This window comes from Piliocolobus tephrosceles, chromosome 4 (assembly GCF_002776525.5).
Source record: "Piliocolobus tephrosceles isolate RC106 chromosome 4, ASM277652v3, whole genome shotgun sequence".
NCBI classification, from domain to species: Eukaryota; Metazoa; Chordata; class Mammalia; order Primates; family Cercopithecidae; genus Piliocolobus; species Piliocolobus tephrosceles.
The window spans coordinates 83,838,540-83,852,737 of record NC_045437.1 but is presented as its reverse complement, the minus strand read 5'-3'; the positions used below and the strand labels follow the sequence as shown (position 1 = coordinate 83,852,737).

The window sequence follows — 14,198 nt, the reverse complement described above, 5'->3', positions numbered from 1 at the left end:
ATATTTAAACAGTTTGAACAAATGTTCATAATTGTTTTGCAGTTTAAAAAGGAAGTTTTTCTGGGTACAAGGAAAGAAGCCTGCTTTTTGACATTGTGGAAGGAAGCTGTGAATAGTATTAAATCCCATCTACATTTGTATGCTTTAAAAATTTCTTGTATATAAGCCAGTTCTAATAATTCTTTTTTCTTTTTTTTTTTTTTTTTTTTTTTTTTTGAGACAGAGTCTCATTCTTGTCGCCCAGGCTGAACTGTAGTAGCGCGATCTCGACTCACTGCAACCTCCGCCTCCCTGGTTCAAGCTTTTCTCCTGCCTCAGCCTCCCGAGTAGCTGGGATTACAGGTACCTGCCACCTCACCTGGCTAATTTTTGTACTTTTAGTAGAGATGGGGTTTCGCTATGTTGACCAGGCTGTTTGTGAACTCCTGACCTCAGGTGATCCACCTGCCTTGGCCTCCCAAAGTGCTGGGATTACAGGTGTGAGCCACCGCACCCAGCCCAGTTCTAGTAATTCTTTATTTTCCATTTGTTTAATGTAAGAAATAAAGAAATACAAGTAAGTATAATAGATTTTTTAACTTTCTTTCCTGTTTCCCGAACTTTAAAACCCATCACTCAATTTGAAGACAATGCATTTTCATATGTGTTAGGAATTCACTTCTTCATACTTCTCAGATGCTCAGACATTGTGGACATCATGTCTTTCATCCTTTACCTTTGGAAACAACTTGTATGGGAGAACATCTTATCAGGGATAATTGTGCTGTGGTCACACATGTCCTTTACTCTCCATGTTGAAAATAGAGCTATCATAAGGAAACAATACCTAGACCAATGTTTTTTTGGCCCAAAGGAGGCTAGTGCAGAATCAGATGAGGTTTTGAAGTGGTCTAAAGATCTTGGACCACCTGGGTCCTGGTCATTTCAAGACTATAGAATCTTAATGTAAATTGGAGAGACATAATTATTGAAAATAAATCTGAGTATACTCTAATATTGACTTGGACTCATTTCAAAGTCTTAACATGATCTTCAGCCTTCCTTTCAGAGAAACCAATTCTCTAAATATGTATTCCTAGACCCACTATCATTGTCTTTGTACTGAATGATAATTGATAATTTTTTGGATTTCTAGAGACCTCTCCTGATGGAGCAATATCCTGGTCACTGGGAAGCATTCCCTGTGATTTTGGTTGGTAAGTATGGGGTGTTTCAGCTTCACATTTTCCATTGGCAACATCTGCTTTTCTCATAAGCATTAGTTATATAGAAAAGATCTCTAGAGGATGTCAAATGCCCTTATTCCTTTCCTGTATATTCTTTAAAGTATATTTTCAAACTTCCCTACTAATTAAATTCTTCCTTTTCCCTTTCCTGTTTAAAAATCTCATTGTGTTATGCAAAATAGAGGTCTTGATTTTAGGGAAATGGGTCACATTATCATTTACTTTTTGAATTGTCAAAATAGGAAGTGATTCCACCAAATAAGAAAAGAAAAATGCATAAAAGTTGTGATCTTTTTGAAAATGTCAGCAAAAGTTAGTACTTAGTAGGTTGGAGGTGGTAGAGAGGTAGGAAGGAGACCAGAACACAGAAGGCTGTTACTTACATGGAGATGCCTGATCTTTGCCTACTAATTGAAAAAAATCATGATCCATGTAACCCAAACTGAAGATGACAACCTAGATATTTTATCAGTTTCGTGGTCCACTCAATTCATTTACAGTTGAAATGTTTTGAAAACCTCCTAAAAGTTTAGCTGGATCATTTTTGCCTCCCACATTTGCTGCCTAATGTGTTACCTAGAGTTCTGATGGGTGTTCACAATCATCCAACTTTAGGGTATTCAGCCATGTTTCTCCAAATAGTCTAAGGGTTCATGTTCACTGGTCAGGACTGTGTTTTCTTATAATCTTTATCAGTCATTTAAAAGGAAGATCCTCCATTAAAAGGCCATGCCAAAATTTTAAGTTTCAGGATCTAAATAAAATTGTTGTTGCATTTGAATGAATGCTCTTTAGAAATAATTCAACCGCATGTCAACCAGAATATGCCTAAAGGGCAATTTCTTTAAATTTAGTTTTGAGAAACAGAACTGACATGATGTCATTTTAATAACAGATTGCATTTTAGCCTTAACAATCATGTAAGGAATTAGCAAAATCCTAGTGAATTTCATTTTGATATATAAAATACATCAATGATATCTGGTTAGAAAGCTAGCTGAGTATACAAACATGCCGTCATTCAAAGTATTTATAATAATAATGATATGCTCCTAAATTATTTTTAAAATTTTTATTTTAAACTATAAATTTTTGCCAGGCACAGTGGCTCATGACTGTAATCCCAGCACTTTGGGAGGCCAAGGTGGGTGGATCGGATCACCTGAGGTTAGGAGTTCAAGACTAGTCTAACCAATATGGTGAAACCCTGTTTCTACAAAAAATACAAAAATTAGCCGGTATGATGGTGCGCACCTGCAATCCCAGCTACTTGGGAGGCTGAGGTGGGAGAATTACTTGAACCTGGGAGGTAGAGGTTGCAGTGAGCTGAGGTTGCATCACTGCACTCCAGGCTGGGTAACAGAGCAAGACTCCATCTCAAAAATAATAAAATAAAATAAATAAACTATAAATTTTTACTAAATGATAAATGATATTTATAATTTCTAGCAACAATAACACACAGTGTTTTTGAGAACTTACTATTGGCCAAACTATGCTAATTTAGAGCTTACATAGGCCATCTCATTTAACCATCACTAAAATTCTATAAAGCACATTAATACACTACTACCATTTTACATTTGAGAAGAACGAAAATATAGAGAAATAATTTACTTAAAGTTATCTGGACAGCAGTAACTCTAGGATTCAAACACAAAGCAGTCTGAATTTTAAGTCAGCATTCTTATCCATGTTCCTAAAAGTTGCCAAATAGGTAGAGCAGTGTATGTTTATGTCTCAGAGGTATCTTCCAAGACACCCAGTGGATGCCTGAACCCCCAGATAATACTGAACCGTATATGGACTATGTTCAATCTTATAACTGAGAGGCTACTCAGTGACTAAAGGGCAGTTCGTGTATATAGTATGAATACACTGAACAAAGAGATTATTCATGTCCTGGGTGGGTTGGAGTGAGACAGTGTGAGATTTCATCATGTTTCACAGAATGATGTGCAATTTAAAACTTAGGAGTTATTTCTGAAATTTTTTATTCAATATATTTAGACTATGGTTGACCATGGGTAACTGAAACCACAGAAAGTGAAACTGCAAATAAGGATAAACTTCTATACTGGTGTTCATATTTCTTTTTTTTTGGGGGGGGGGACCTAAGTTAATCATAATTTTTATTTTATAGAATACTTGAACTAAACTGCAGTAAACACATTAGAGAGATCTGAGGCTCTGAATGAACGAAAGAGCCCAATAGGCTGCCAGTAGTTCTATAGAATTGCACCTTTTTGTCACTGGAAAATGTTTTTTTTTTTTTAAATCTAAAAAATTGGCAAATAATAATTGTACATATTCATGGGGTACAAAGTGATACTTCATCATATATAATATATAGTGATCAGAACAGAGTAATTAGCATATCCATAATCTCAAACATGTATAATTTCTTTGTGTAGGGAATGTTCAATATCTTTTTTCTATCTATTTGAAACTATATAATGTATTATTATTAACTACAGTCATGCTACAGTGGTCTAGAATACTAAAACTTATCCTCCTATCTAACTGTAATTTTGTATTCCTTAACAAATCTCTCTCTACCTCTCCCTTCCCCCTACCGTTTTAAGCCTCTAGTAATCTTTGTTCTACTTTGTGCTTCTATGAGATCAACGTTTTTAACTTCCACATATCAGTGAGAACACACAATATTTAACTTTCTGGTTGCTGGCTTATTTCATTTAATATAATGCCCTCTAGTTCCATCCATGTTGTCATAATGACAGGATTTCATTCTTTTTTATGGCTGAATAGTATTCTATTGTGTATGCATATGTTAGATTTTTAAAAAAATCCTTTCATCTGTTGCTTGACACCTATGATGATATCTTATCTTGGCTATTGTAAATAGTGTTGTAATAAACACAGGGGTGCCGATGTCCCTTGTGATACAGTGATTTTTTAGATAAAATCTTTTCTTTAGATAAATGACCAGTAGTGGGATTGCTGGATCATATGGAAATTCTATTTGTAGTTTTTTGAGGAAGCTCCTTTGTATTATCCATAGTAGCTGTACTAGTTTACTTCATACCAGCAGTGTGTTAAGAGTTCTTTTTTCTCCACATTCTCACCAGCATTTGTTATTTTTTGTTTTTGATAATAGCCATTCTAACTGGGGTGAGATGATACCCCATAACATTATTGTGGTTTTGTTTTGCATTTTCCTGATTAGTGATGTTAAGCATTTTTTTCAAACATTTGTTCCCCATTTGCATGTCTTCTTTTGAGAAATATCTGTTCAGATTAATTGGTCTTTTTTTTTTTTTCTGCCATTGACATGTTTGAGTTCCTTGTATATTTTGTATATTAATCCCCTGTTGGATGAGTAGTTTGCAAATATTTTCTCCCATTCCATAGGTTGTCTTTTCACTCTACTGATTTTTTTCTTCTGTGCAGAAGTCTCTTAGCTTAATATAATCCCATTTGCTTATATCTTGCTTTTGTTGCCCGTGCTCTAATAAAATCTTTTTTCAGACCCATGTCTTGAAGCATTTCATTAATGTTTTCTTCTAGTAGTTTTACTGTATTAAGCCTTACATTTAGGTCTTTGATTCATTTAGAGTTTATTTTTGCATATGGGGAGAGGTAGGGGTCTAGCTTCATTCTTCTGTATTTAGATAGTTTTCCCAGCACCATTTATTTAAGAGAATGTCCTTTCCCCAATTAGTATTCTTGGCACCTCTGTCAAAAATCAATTGGCTGTAGATACATGGTTTAACTAATTTTGGAGTTCTTTATTCTGTTCCATTGGTCTATGTGTTTTTATGCCAATGCCATGCTGGTTTTGTTACTATAGCATTGTAGTATATTTTGAGGTCTGGTAGTGTGATATCTCCTTCTTTGTTCTGTTTTCTCAGGGTTGCTTTGGCCACTCAGAGTCTTTTGTGCTTCTGTACAAGTTTTAGGGTTTTTTTTTTTCTATTTCTATGACGAATGTCACTGATATTTTGATAGGAATTGAATTAAATCTATAGATTGTTTTGGTTAGTGTTGTCATTTAACAATTATCAGTCCTTCTGATCTATGAGCATGGGATGCCTTTCTATTTGTTTGTATCCTGTTCAATTTCTTTCATCAGTGTTTTTCAGTTTTCCTTGTAGAGGTCTTTCACCTCCTTGGTTAAATCGATTCCTAGGTATTTTATTTTATTTTTTGGTAGCTACTGTAAATGGCACTGCCTTCTTGATTTCTTTTTCAGCTAGTTCTTTATTTATGTATAGAAAGATTTCTTTGAATATTAATTTTGAATTTTGTTTTTTGAATATTAATTTTGTATCCAGGAATTTATTGAATTTGCTTATTAGTTCTAAGAGGTTTTGTTTTTTTTGGTTTTTTTTTTTTTTTGTAGTCTTCAGGTTTTGCTATATATATGATTGCTATATATATTTGCTACATATATATATATATATATATGTTGCCTGCACACAGGAACAATTCGACTTCCTCCTTTCAAATTGGATTCTCTTTATTTCTCTCTCTTGCCTAATTGCTCTGACTAGGACTTCCAATATATGCTAAGAGCGATAAGAGTAGGCATCATTGTCTACTCCCATTTCTTAGGGGAAAAGCTTTCAGCTTTTTGTCATTGAATAATATGTTGCTGTACTAGATGTGGTTTCATTGCTTGAGCAAATTAATACATCTCCTGGTACCTGGTATGCAGCCATTAACTTGGCAAATGCCTTTTTCTCCATTCCTGTCCATAAGGCACACCAGAAGCAATTTGCCTTCAGCTGGCAAGACCAGCAATATACCTTTACTATCCTACCTCAGGGGTATATCAACTCTCTGGCTTTGTGTCATAATCTTATTTGGAGTGATGTTGATAGCTTTTTGCTTCCTCAGGATATCACACTGGTCCATTACATTGATGGCATTAAGCTGTTTGGATTCAGTGAGCAAGAAGTAGCAAACACACTGGACTTATCGGTGAGACATTTGTATGCAAGAGGATGGGAAATGAATCCAACTAAAATTCAAGGATTTACTTCAGTAAAATGTCTAGGGGTCCAGTGGTGTGGGGCCTGTCAAAATATTTCTTCTAAGGTGAAGGATAAGTTGCTGCATTTGGCCCCTCCTACAACTAAGAAAGAGGCACAACCTCTAGTGGGCCTATTTGGATTTTGGAGGCAACACATTCCTCATTTGGGTGTGTTACTCCTGCCCATTTATCAGGTGACCCAAAAGGCTGCCAGTTTTGAGTGGGGTCCAGAACAGGAGAAGGCTCTGTGATAGGTCCAGGCTGCTGTGCAAGCTGCTCTGCCACTTGGGCCATATGACCTAGCAGACCCAATGGTGCTTGAGGTGTCAGTGGCAGATAGGGATGCTGTTTGGAGTCTTTGACAGGCCTCCATAGGTGAATTACAAGGGAGGTCTCTAGAATTTTGGAGCAAGGCCCTGCCATCTTCTGCAGATAACTACTCTCCTTTTGAGAGACAGCTATTGGTCTGTTACTGGGCTTTGGTGGAAACTGAATGTTCGACTATGGATCCTCAAGTCACCATGTGATCTGAATTGCCTATCATGAACTGGGTGCGTTCTGACCTATCTAGCCATAGAGTGGGTCATGCACAGCAGCATTCCATCATCAAATGAAAGTATATGTGATCGGGCTCCAGAAGGTCCTGAAGGCACAAATACACATGAAGTGCCTTCATGAAGTTACATGAAGAAGTGGCTCAAATGCCCATGGTCTCCACTCTTGCCACCCTGCCTCCTCTCCCCTAGCCTGCACCAGTGGCCTCATGGGGGAGTTCCCTATGATTAGTTGACAGAGGAAGAGAAAACTAAGGCCTGGTTCACAGATGATTCTGCATGATATGCAAGCACTACCCAAAAGTGGACCACTGCATTACAACCCTTTTCTAGGACATCCCTGAAGGACAGTGGTGAAGGGAAATCTTTCCAGTAGGAAGAATTTTGAGCAGTGCACCTGGTTGTGCACTTTGCCTGGAAGGAGAAATGTCCAGATGTGCGATTATATACTGATTCATGAGCTATAGCCAATGGTTTGACTGTATGGTCAGACACTTGGAAGAAGCATGATTGGAAAATTGGTGACAAAGAAATATGGGGAAGAGATAAATGGATGGACCTTTCTGAGTGGTTGAAAACTGAAGATATTTGTATCCCATGTGAGAGCTCACCAATGAGTGACCTCAGCGGAGGAGGATTTTAATAATCAAGTGGATAAGATGACCAATTCTGTGGACATCACTCAGTCTCTTTTCCCAGCCACCTCTCTTATTGCCTAATGGACCCATGAACTAAGTGGCCATGGTGGCAAGAATGGAGGTTACACATGGGCTTAGCAACATGGACTTCCAATCACCAAGGCTGACCTGGCTACCGCCACTGCTGAGTGCTCAATTTGCCAGCAGCAGATACCAACACTGAACCCTCGATATGGCATCATTCCTCAGAGTGATTAGCCAGCTACCTGGTGGCAGGTTGATTATATTGGACCTCTTCCATCATGGCGAGGGCAGAGGTTTGTGCTCACTGGAACAGACACTTACTCCAGATATGGGTATGCCAATCCTGCATGCAATGTTTCTGCCAAGACTCCATCCATGGACTCATGGAATGCCTTATCCACCATCATGGTATTCCACACAGCATTGCCTCTGACCAAGACACTCACTTTACAGCTAAAACAGTGCAGCAGTGGGCTCATGCTCATGGAATTCACTGGTTTTACCATGTTCCCCATCATCCTGAAACAGCTGGATTGACAGAACAGTGGAATGGCCTTTTGAAGTCACAATTACATTGTCAACAGTGTACACTGACATTACTTTTCAGGGCTGGGGCAAAGTTCTCCAGAAGGCCATGTATGCTCTGAAAAAGTGTACAATATATGTTACTGTTCCTCCCATAGACAGGATTCATGGGTCCAGGAATGAAGGGGTGCAAGTGGAAATGGCACCACTCGCCATCACCCCTAGTGTCCTAGTGTTCCAATAGCAAAATTGTTTCCTGTTCCTGCGATATTACATTCTGCTGGTCTAGAGGTCTTAGTTCCAGATGGAGGAATACTGCCACCAGGAGACACGACAATTATTCCATTAAACTGGAAGTTAAGATTGCCACCTGGACACTTTGGGTTCCTCCTACCTTTAAGTCCACAGGCTTAAAAGGGAGTTACGGTGTTGGCTGGGGTGACTGACCCGGACCATCAAGATGAAATCAGTCTACTGCTCCATAACAGAGGTAAGGAAGAGTATGCATGGAATACAGGAGATCCATGCATACTCTTAGGGCATCTCTTAGTATTATCATGCCCTGTGATTAAGGTCAATAGGAAACTACAATAGCTCAATCCAGGCAGGACTACAAATGGTCCAGACTCCTCAGGAATGAAGGTTTGGGTCACTACACCAGGAAAAAAACATGATCTGCTGAGGTGCTTGCTGAAGGCAAAGGGAATACAGAATGGGTAGTAGAAGAAGGTAGTCATCAATACCAGCTACAACCACATGACCAGCTTCAGAAATGAGGACTGTAACTGTCATGAGTATTTCCTCCTTTTGTTAAAATCATGTTTGTATATGTGTACACTACTTAGTACATGTACTAAGAAAATATCTTCATTTTATTTCCTTTGACTTCATGTGACATAAGATTTATTGACTTCATATCAGCATTGAAGTATTGTTCACTTTACGTAATAGTATTTGAGTTGGGGATTGGTGCATTTCTGGTTGTAGTAAAGATAATTGTATTATGTTAGGTGTAATTATGACCTTATTATTGTCTTTATTTAAAGATTATATATGATCTCGGGAGATGTGTATGGGTTTAAGTTGACAAAGGTAGATATGTGAAGGTTAATACTGAGTGTCAACTTGATTGAATTGAAGGATGCAAAATATTGATCCTGGGTGTGTCTGTGAGGGTGTTACCAAAGAAGATTAACATTTAAGTCAGTGGCTTGGGAAGGCAGACTCACCCTGTGGGCACAATGTAATCAGCTGCTGGCGAATATAAAGCAGGCAGAAAAACATGAAAAAGTTAGACTGGCCTAGCTTCCCAGTCTACATCTTTCTCCCATGCTGGATGCTTCCTGCCCTCGAATGCAGGACTCCAGGCGCCCAGCCAACTTATTCTTTTAATACCTGCATGATATATGATTTTGTGGAAGCACAAGCCTTCTGCTGATGGTATTCGTAGTGGCTCTAAAGTATTGCGACCACAACTAATGTGCAGCAGGGCATTTTCAGGGTAATTATTTTAATTTTTAATATATATGGTACTAAAATGGCTGTCATAAAAGGATAAAATTTATTTTAAAAATGATTTTCCTGTAGCACTGGTCTTCAGACACTTATTTCTCTCTGTTGATGAGCATGTTTGTTTAAATATTATAAGTCCTTCTGAAATCATAAATGCAAGATGCTTATTCTTTATTAACTATCATTTATGAAAGAATAATATTAGAAAACATTTCTAAGATTGAGTTCCTAAAAAAAGTTTTGTTGAGCATGGCTTAGTGTTTTGTAAATGCATCTATTTGGAATTCATATTTTTATTTTTCATGACTCATTCCAGTATTTTTCTAAATTTAGAAGTTACGTTAAGGCTACTATTAGAGAAGAAAAACAAACCTGAAGAGAAGTTAGATTTTCAGGAATGAAAATGTGGAATGCTAAACAGTTAAGCAGCATTTAGTCTACATCTTTCAAATTTTAAATAGCTCTTCATATTTTATTTCACCACATGACATGTATTCAAGTTGGATGAATGTGCCAGATGCTACATTTATACTTAACTGAAAAATTACCCAGTAGCAATTTAGAATTCAGCCGACTTCATCATATTAGTAACTTTTTATTGTTTGTATGAATTAGCTCATACTTCTCTTCCTAAGTGTCATGGCTTCTCTATGATTGAGGCTCAGTCTGTAGCTATTCTTTGTTTTTAATTGGTCATTTAATCAAAATTTAAGCTTTTATTCCTAATCTTTCATGGATTATTTCACTGACTATAAATAATGCTATTTTATCTTTTCCTTTTTTAAAATCATGTCACTTTAAGGTACTTAGGCTTACATTAAATTAAGGGAGACATATTTGGACTGATATAAATGGACTAGACATTTATACATGCAAATTGGCTAACTATACTTCTAACATTCGTTTATTTCTGTATCTGGCCTAGAATGTGGAAAAAGATGTAGGTGTAATTATCCCAAATGTTTTAAAAAGTTGGATTATATTGGAACAGTGTCTGACAAATCTGGAGAAGACAATGCAATTGACATTGATTGACACAATCCCTACTTTGAAAATAACCAGCCAATCTACTTAACAGGAATTGCAAAGGAATATTGTTTAAATCCCGTATTTTTTCAAGGACATCCAATTTTATTATTGTAAACTTTAAAAACGAATGTTCTTTTAGAAAATGGAAAACAAGCATAATAAAATATGACAATTTCACCAGAGGAAAACTATAGTAACCAAATTTGGACGTGTACTGGAACATTCCTCTGAACAAAATGAACTCTCTTAAACTTGACAAAGGGTAGGGTGAGAGCATGTAGACTTATTGAGGAAAGATACTAACAAAATCGTTTGCAATATTAAAAAAACTCAATATACCAATAACAAATTTAAAAAATCCAGTCATTAAAAGGCTTATATATGGATTTCCATAAGCTTCAGACTTAATCCTCAACATACTTGAAAGTAATAATACTAAACTTCTTAGCAATAGTTTTATCTTCTGCTCCTTGCTTCTAATACTTATTTAAAAAATGGATTTTTCAACATACTTCTGCCATTTTTAATCATCCAACAATGATAAATATTTATTATGTGCTAACTCCTATATGCTGTATACTTGCAGCACTCAAGCTAGATTTACTTTTTGCTGGGGGGGGCAGTAAATGAAAAATTTCACTTCAATATTAATTGAAGTGCAACAAAATACTTGTTGATTTTTTTTTTTTTAATTTAAAAGGTGTGACTGTTCTGCCCTTCTACTAATCTCTTACTAATCAGTTTCTACCCTGATAAAAATCACATAATCTTTTAGACCTGCAGTCGCATCATGTAAAATTTTGGAACACAAATAATCAAATGATAGACAGAGCTGATGTTGAAAAGCATTCTTTCTTTACAAACACATGGAATTACAGAAAACGTATTACCATTTTATAGCTGCATAAAATCACATAGCTGAGTTTCAAAGCAAGAAAGTCAAATCTCTAGGAGCTGGAAATAAAGTGGAAACAAGCAATGGCAAGTGGGAATTGAAGCTATGTGGCCCATGATGGCAAATGCTTTATAGGCTAGGAATTTTTTGACAATACAAAACAGGGCTTAAAGTTACAGACCATGTACTAGAGGGGCTATTCCTCGGCTCTTTGCATAAAACCAGGAGCTGCAAACATACATCCCATGGGAAACACTCATCCTTTTTATCCCAGGGAAGGGTATAAATTATGGTCACTCATCCTGCACCACATATGGAAATACTACTATCAAGAAGCCTTCGACTTTCATGATACTTTTGGAAACCCTCAGCCAAAAAACTAGGTAAAATATGCTCTGTAATTATGAATAGTGTATCTCTTAATAGAGCCAACAATAAAATCATCCCTAAGAAAATGCAATATCTCTAAAAAGACCAATTACCACGGGGATGTGCTTTTTTACTCATGAATGAGAAACTACTATGGGTCTTCCTCTCTTGACAAAACAACTAGAAAACAGGAAAAATAGCTGAAAAACCTATTTTCAGAAATTGTTTAACAGGAATCATAGGACTAGGATTCCTAATAGAAGGGAAGCATATAAAATGAAATCTGTAGTTGCCCTTAGCTTTCTGCCTAGGAGAATTTCTAGACTGCAGGGAAGGGAGGAGAAATACAAACAAAGCCCTATGGTCCTAATGGGTTGAAAAAACCAAGACCAAAGATCAAGAAGCTGAGGTGGCTAGAGTTTGCTGGGAAGATTTCCAGGGAAGAAGTTGCTATGACAAAAAGTGCTCCAGAGATCTATATAAGGTCCTTGAGTCTTTGGCTAAATACAAATCTGTAAACATAATGGTAGAACTTTATTAAGTCAGGTAAAGAAAAACTACCTGGGAGAGAAAAATTAATGGAGAACCAGAAGCTGAATAGCTCACAGAACTTACACAGGGCTAGGAATTATTTGAGTTCCTATTAGTCAAAGTGGAGCAATCTCACTGAATACATAATACAGTCACTAGAAATCCCAAAAAGGTCATGCCTTAGTATTGGGGACTGTTACCTCAGTGTAAAGATAATTCTAGACCCACTCTAAAAAAGCTCTAGAATATGCCTGAAAAATATGCTGATCTGCAAGGAATTTAAATGCCCGCCAGAACAAAGTCCACCATTACTTAAATGAAATTCAGCACTTACCAACATAAAATTCATGTCTGACATTCAAAGAATTACTAGACATTTCAAGAAAGCAGGAAAATGTTATCCTTAACCAGAAGAAAAATCTGTCAATAAAAACAGACACAGAAATGAGAATGATCGTGGAATCAGCAGGCAAGGCTTTAAAACTATTTTATACACGAACACATATGGAATATGTATATATAGGTATTAAATATTCTCCATGATGTAAAGAAAAATATAAAATTAATGACGGAAAGAACCAAACAGAACTTCTAGAGATGAAACTTTTATAGGATGGAATAACATGCAGGTTAGACACTGAAGAAGCAAAGATTAAAGATTTTGAAGACAAAATAATATAAACATTAAAAATGAAGCAAAAATGACTGAAAAGAAAAATGAACAGAGGCTCAGTGAACTATGGGAAAGCAGTCACATGCACGCACCTGCACGCGTACACACACACACACACACACACACACACACACACACATACACTTGAAGTCCCAGAAAAAGAGGAGAAAATAAAATATGTAAATACCTAGTGGCCAAAAAATATCCAAAAATGGTGAAAACTAAATGCCCACAGATCTAAGAAGCTCAAAGAAACTCAAGCAGGATAAATTCAAAGATGCTCACACCAAAACACATTACAAATTGTGCAAAACTAGTAGTAAAGAGAAAATATTAAAGACCAGAAGAAAAAATAAAAACACATTTATTCACAGAGGAACAAAGAAAAGAATGACTGTGTGATTCTCACTAGAAACTGATTAAGCCAAGTTATACTGAAATGATATATGAGTGTGAAGGGTGGGGAAGCAGGATATAGAACTCTATATTTAGTAAAAATATTTTTCTGAGGGAGTTGCAAAGATGGTCGAATAGGAACAGCTCAGGTCTGCAGCTCCCAGCATGATCAACACAGAAGATGGTAATTTCTGCATTTCCAACTGAGGTACCTGGTTCATCTCATTGGGACTGGCTGGACAGTGAGTACAGCCCACAGAGGGTGAGTTGAAGCAGAGCAGGGCATTGCCTCACCCAAGAAGCACAAGGGGTCAGGGGATTTCTCTTTCCTAGCCAAGGAAGCCGTGACAGACAACCTGGAAAAACAGGACACTCCTTGCCCAAATACTGCACTTTTCCCAAAGTATTAGCAACTGGCAGACAAGGTAATTCTCTCTCGTGCCTGGCTTGGTGGGTCCCACACCCACGGAGCCTTGCTCACTGCTAGCACAACAGTCTGAGATCGATCTGCAAGGGGTGTGTGCCATTGCTGAGGGTTGAGTAGGTAAAAAAAAATGGCTGGGAAGCTCAAACTGGGCAGAGCCGACTGCAGCTCAACTAGATCTACTGCCTCTAGACTCCACCTCTGTGGGCAGGGCACAGCTGAACAAAAGGCAGCAGACAATTTCTGCAGACTTAAACATCCCCGTCTGACAGCTCTGAAGAGAGCAGTGTTTCTCTCAGCATTGGAGCTCTGAGAATGAATAGACTGTCTCCTCAAGTGAGTCCGTCACCCCCGTGTAGACTAACTGGGAGACACCTCCCAGTAGGGGCCAACAGACATCTCATAT

General features: G+C 37.3%; 1 long non-coding RNA gene across 1 annotated transcript in view; it reads left to right on the top strand.

Annotated features, from left to right (window-relative positions):
• Positions 1-290: 290 nt before the first annotated feature.
• LOC111544465 overlaps positions 291-14,198 on the top strand; it is a 48,294-nt gene continuing 34,386 nt past the window's right edge. The window contains exons 1-2 of the long non-coding RNA XR_002732168.2: positions 291-342; positions 1,136-1,196. This is a non-coding gene — a long non-coding RNA (uncharacterized LOC111544465). The remainder of the gene's footprint in view (positions 343-1,135; positions 1,197-14,198) is intronic.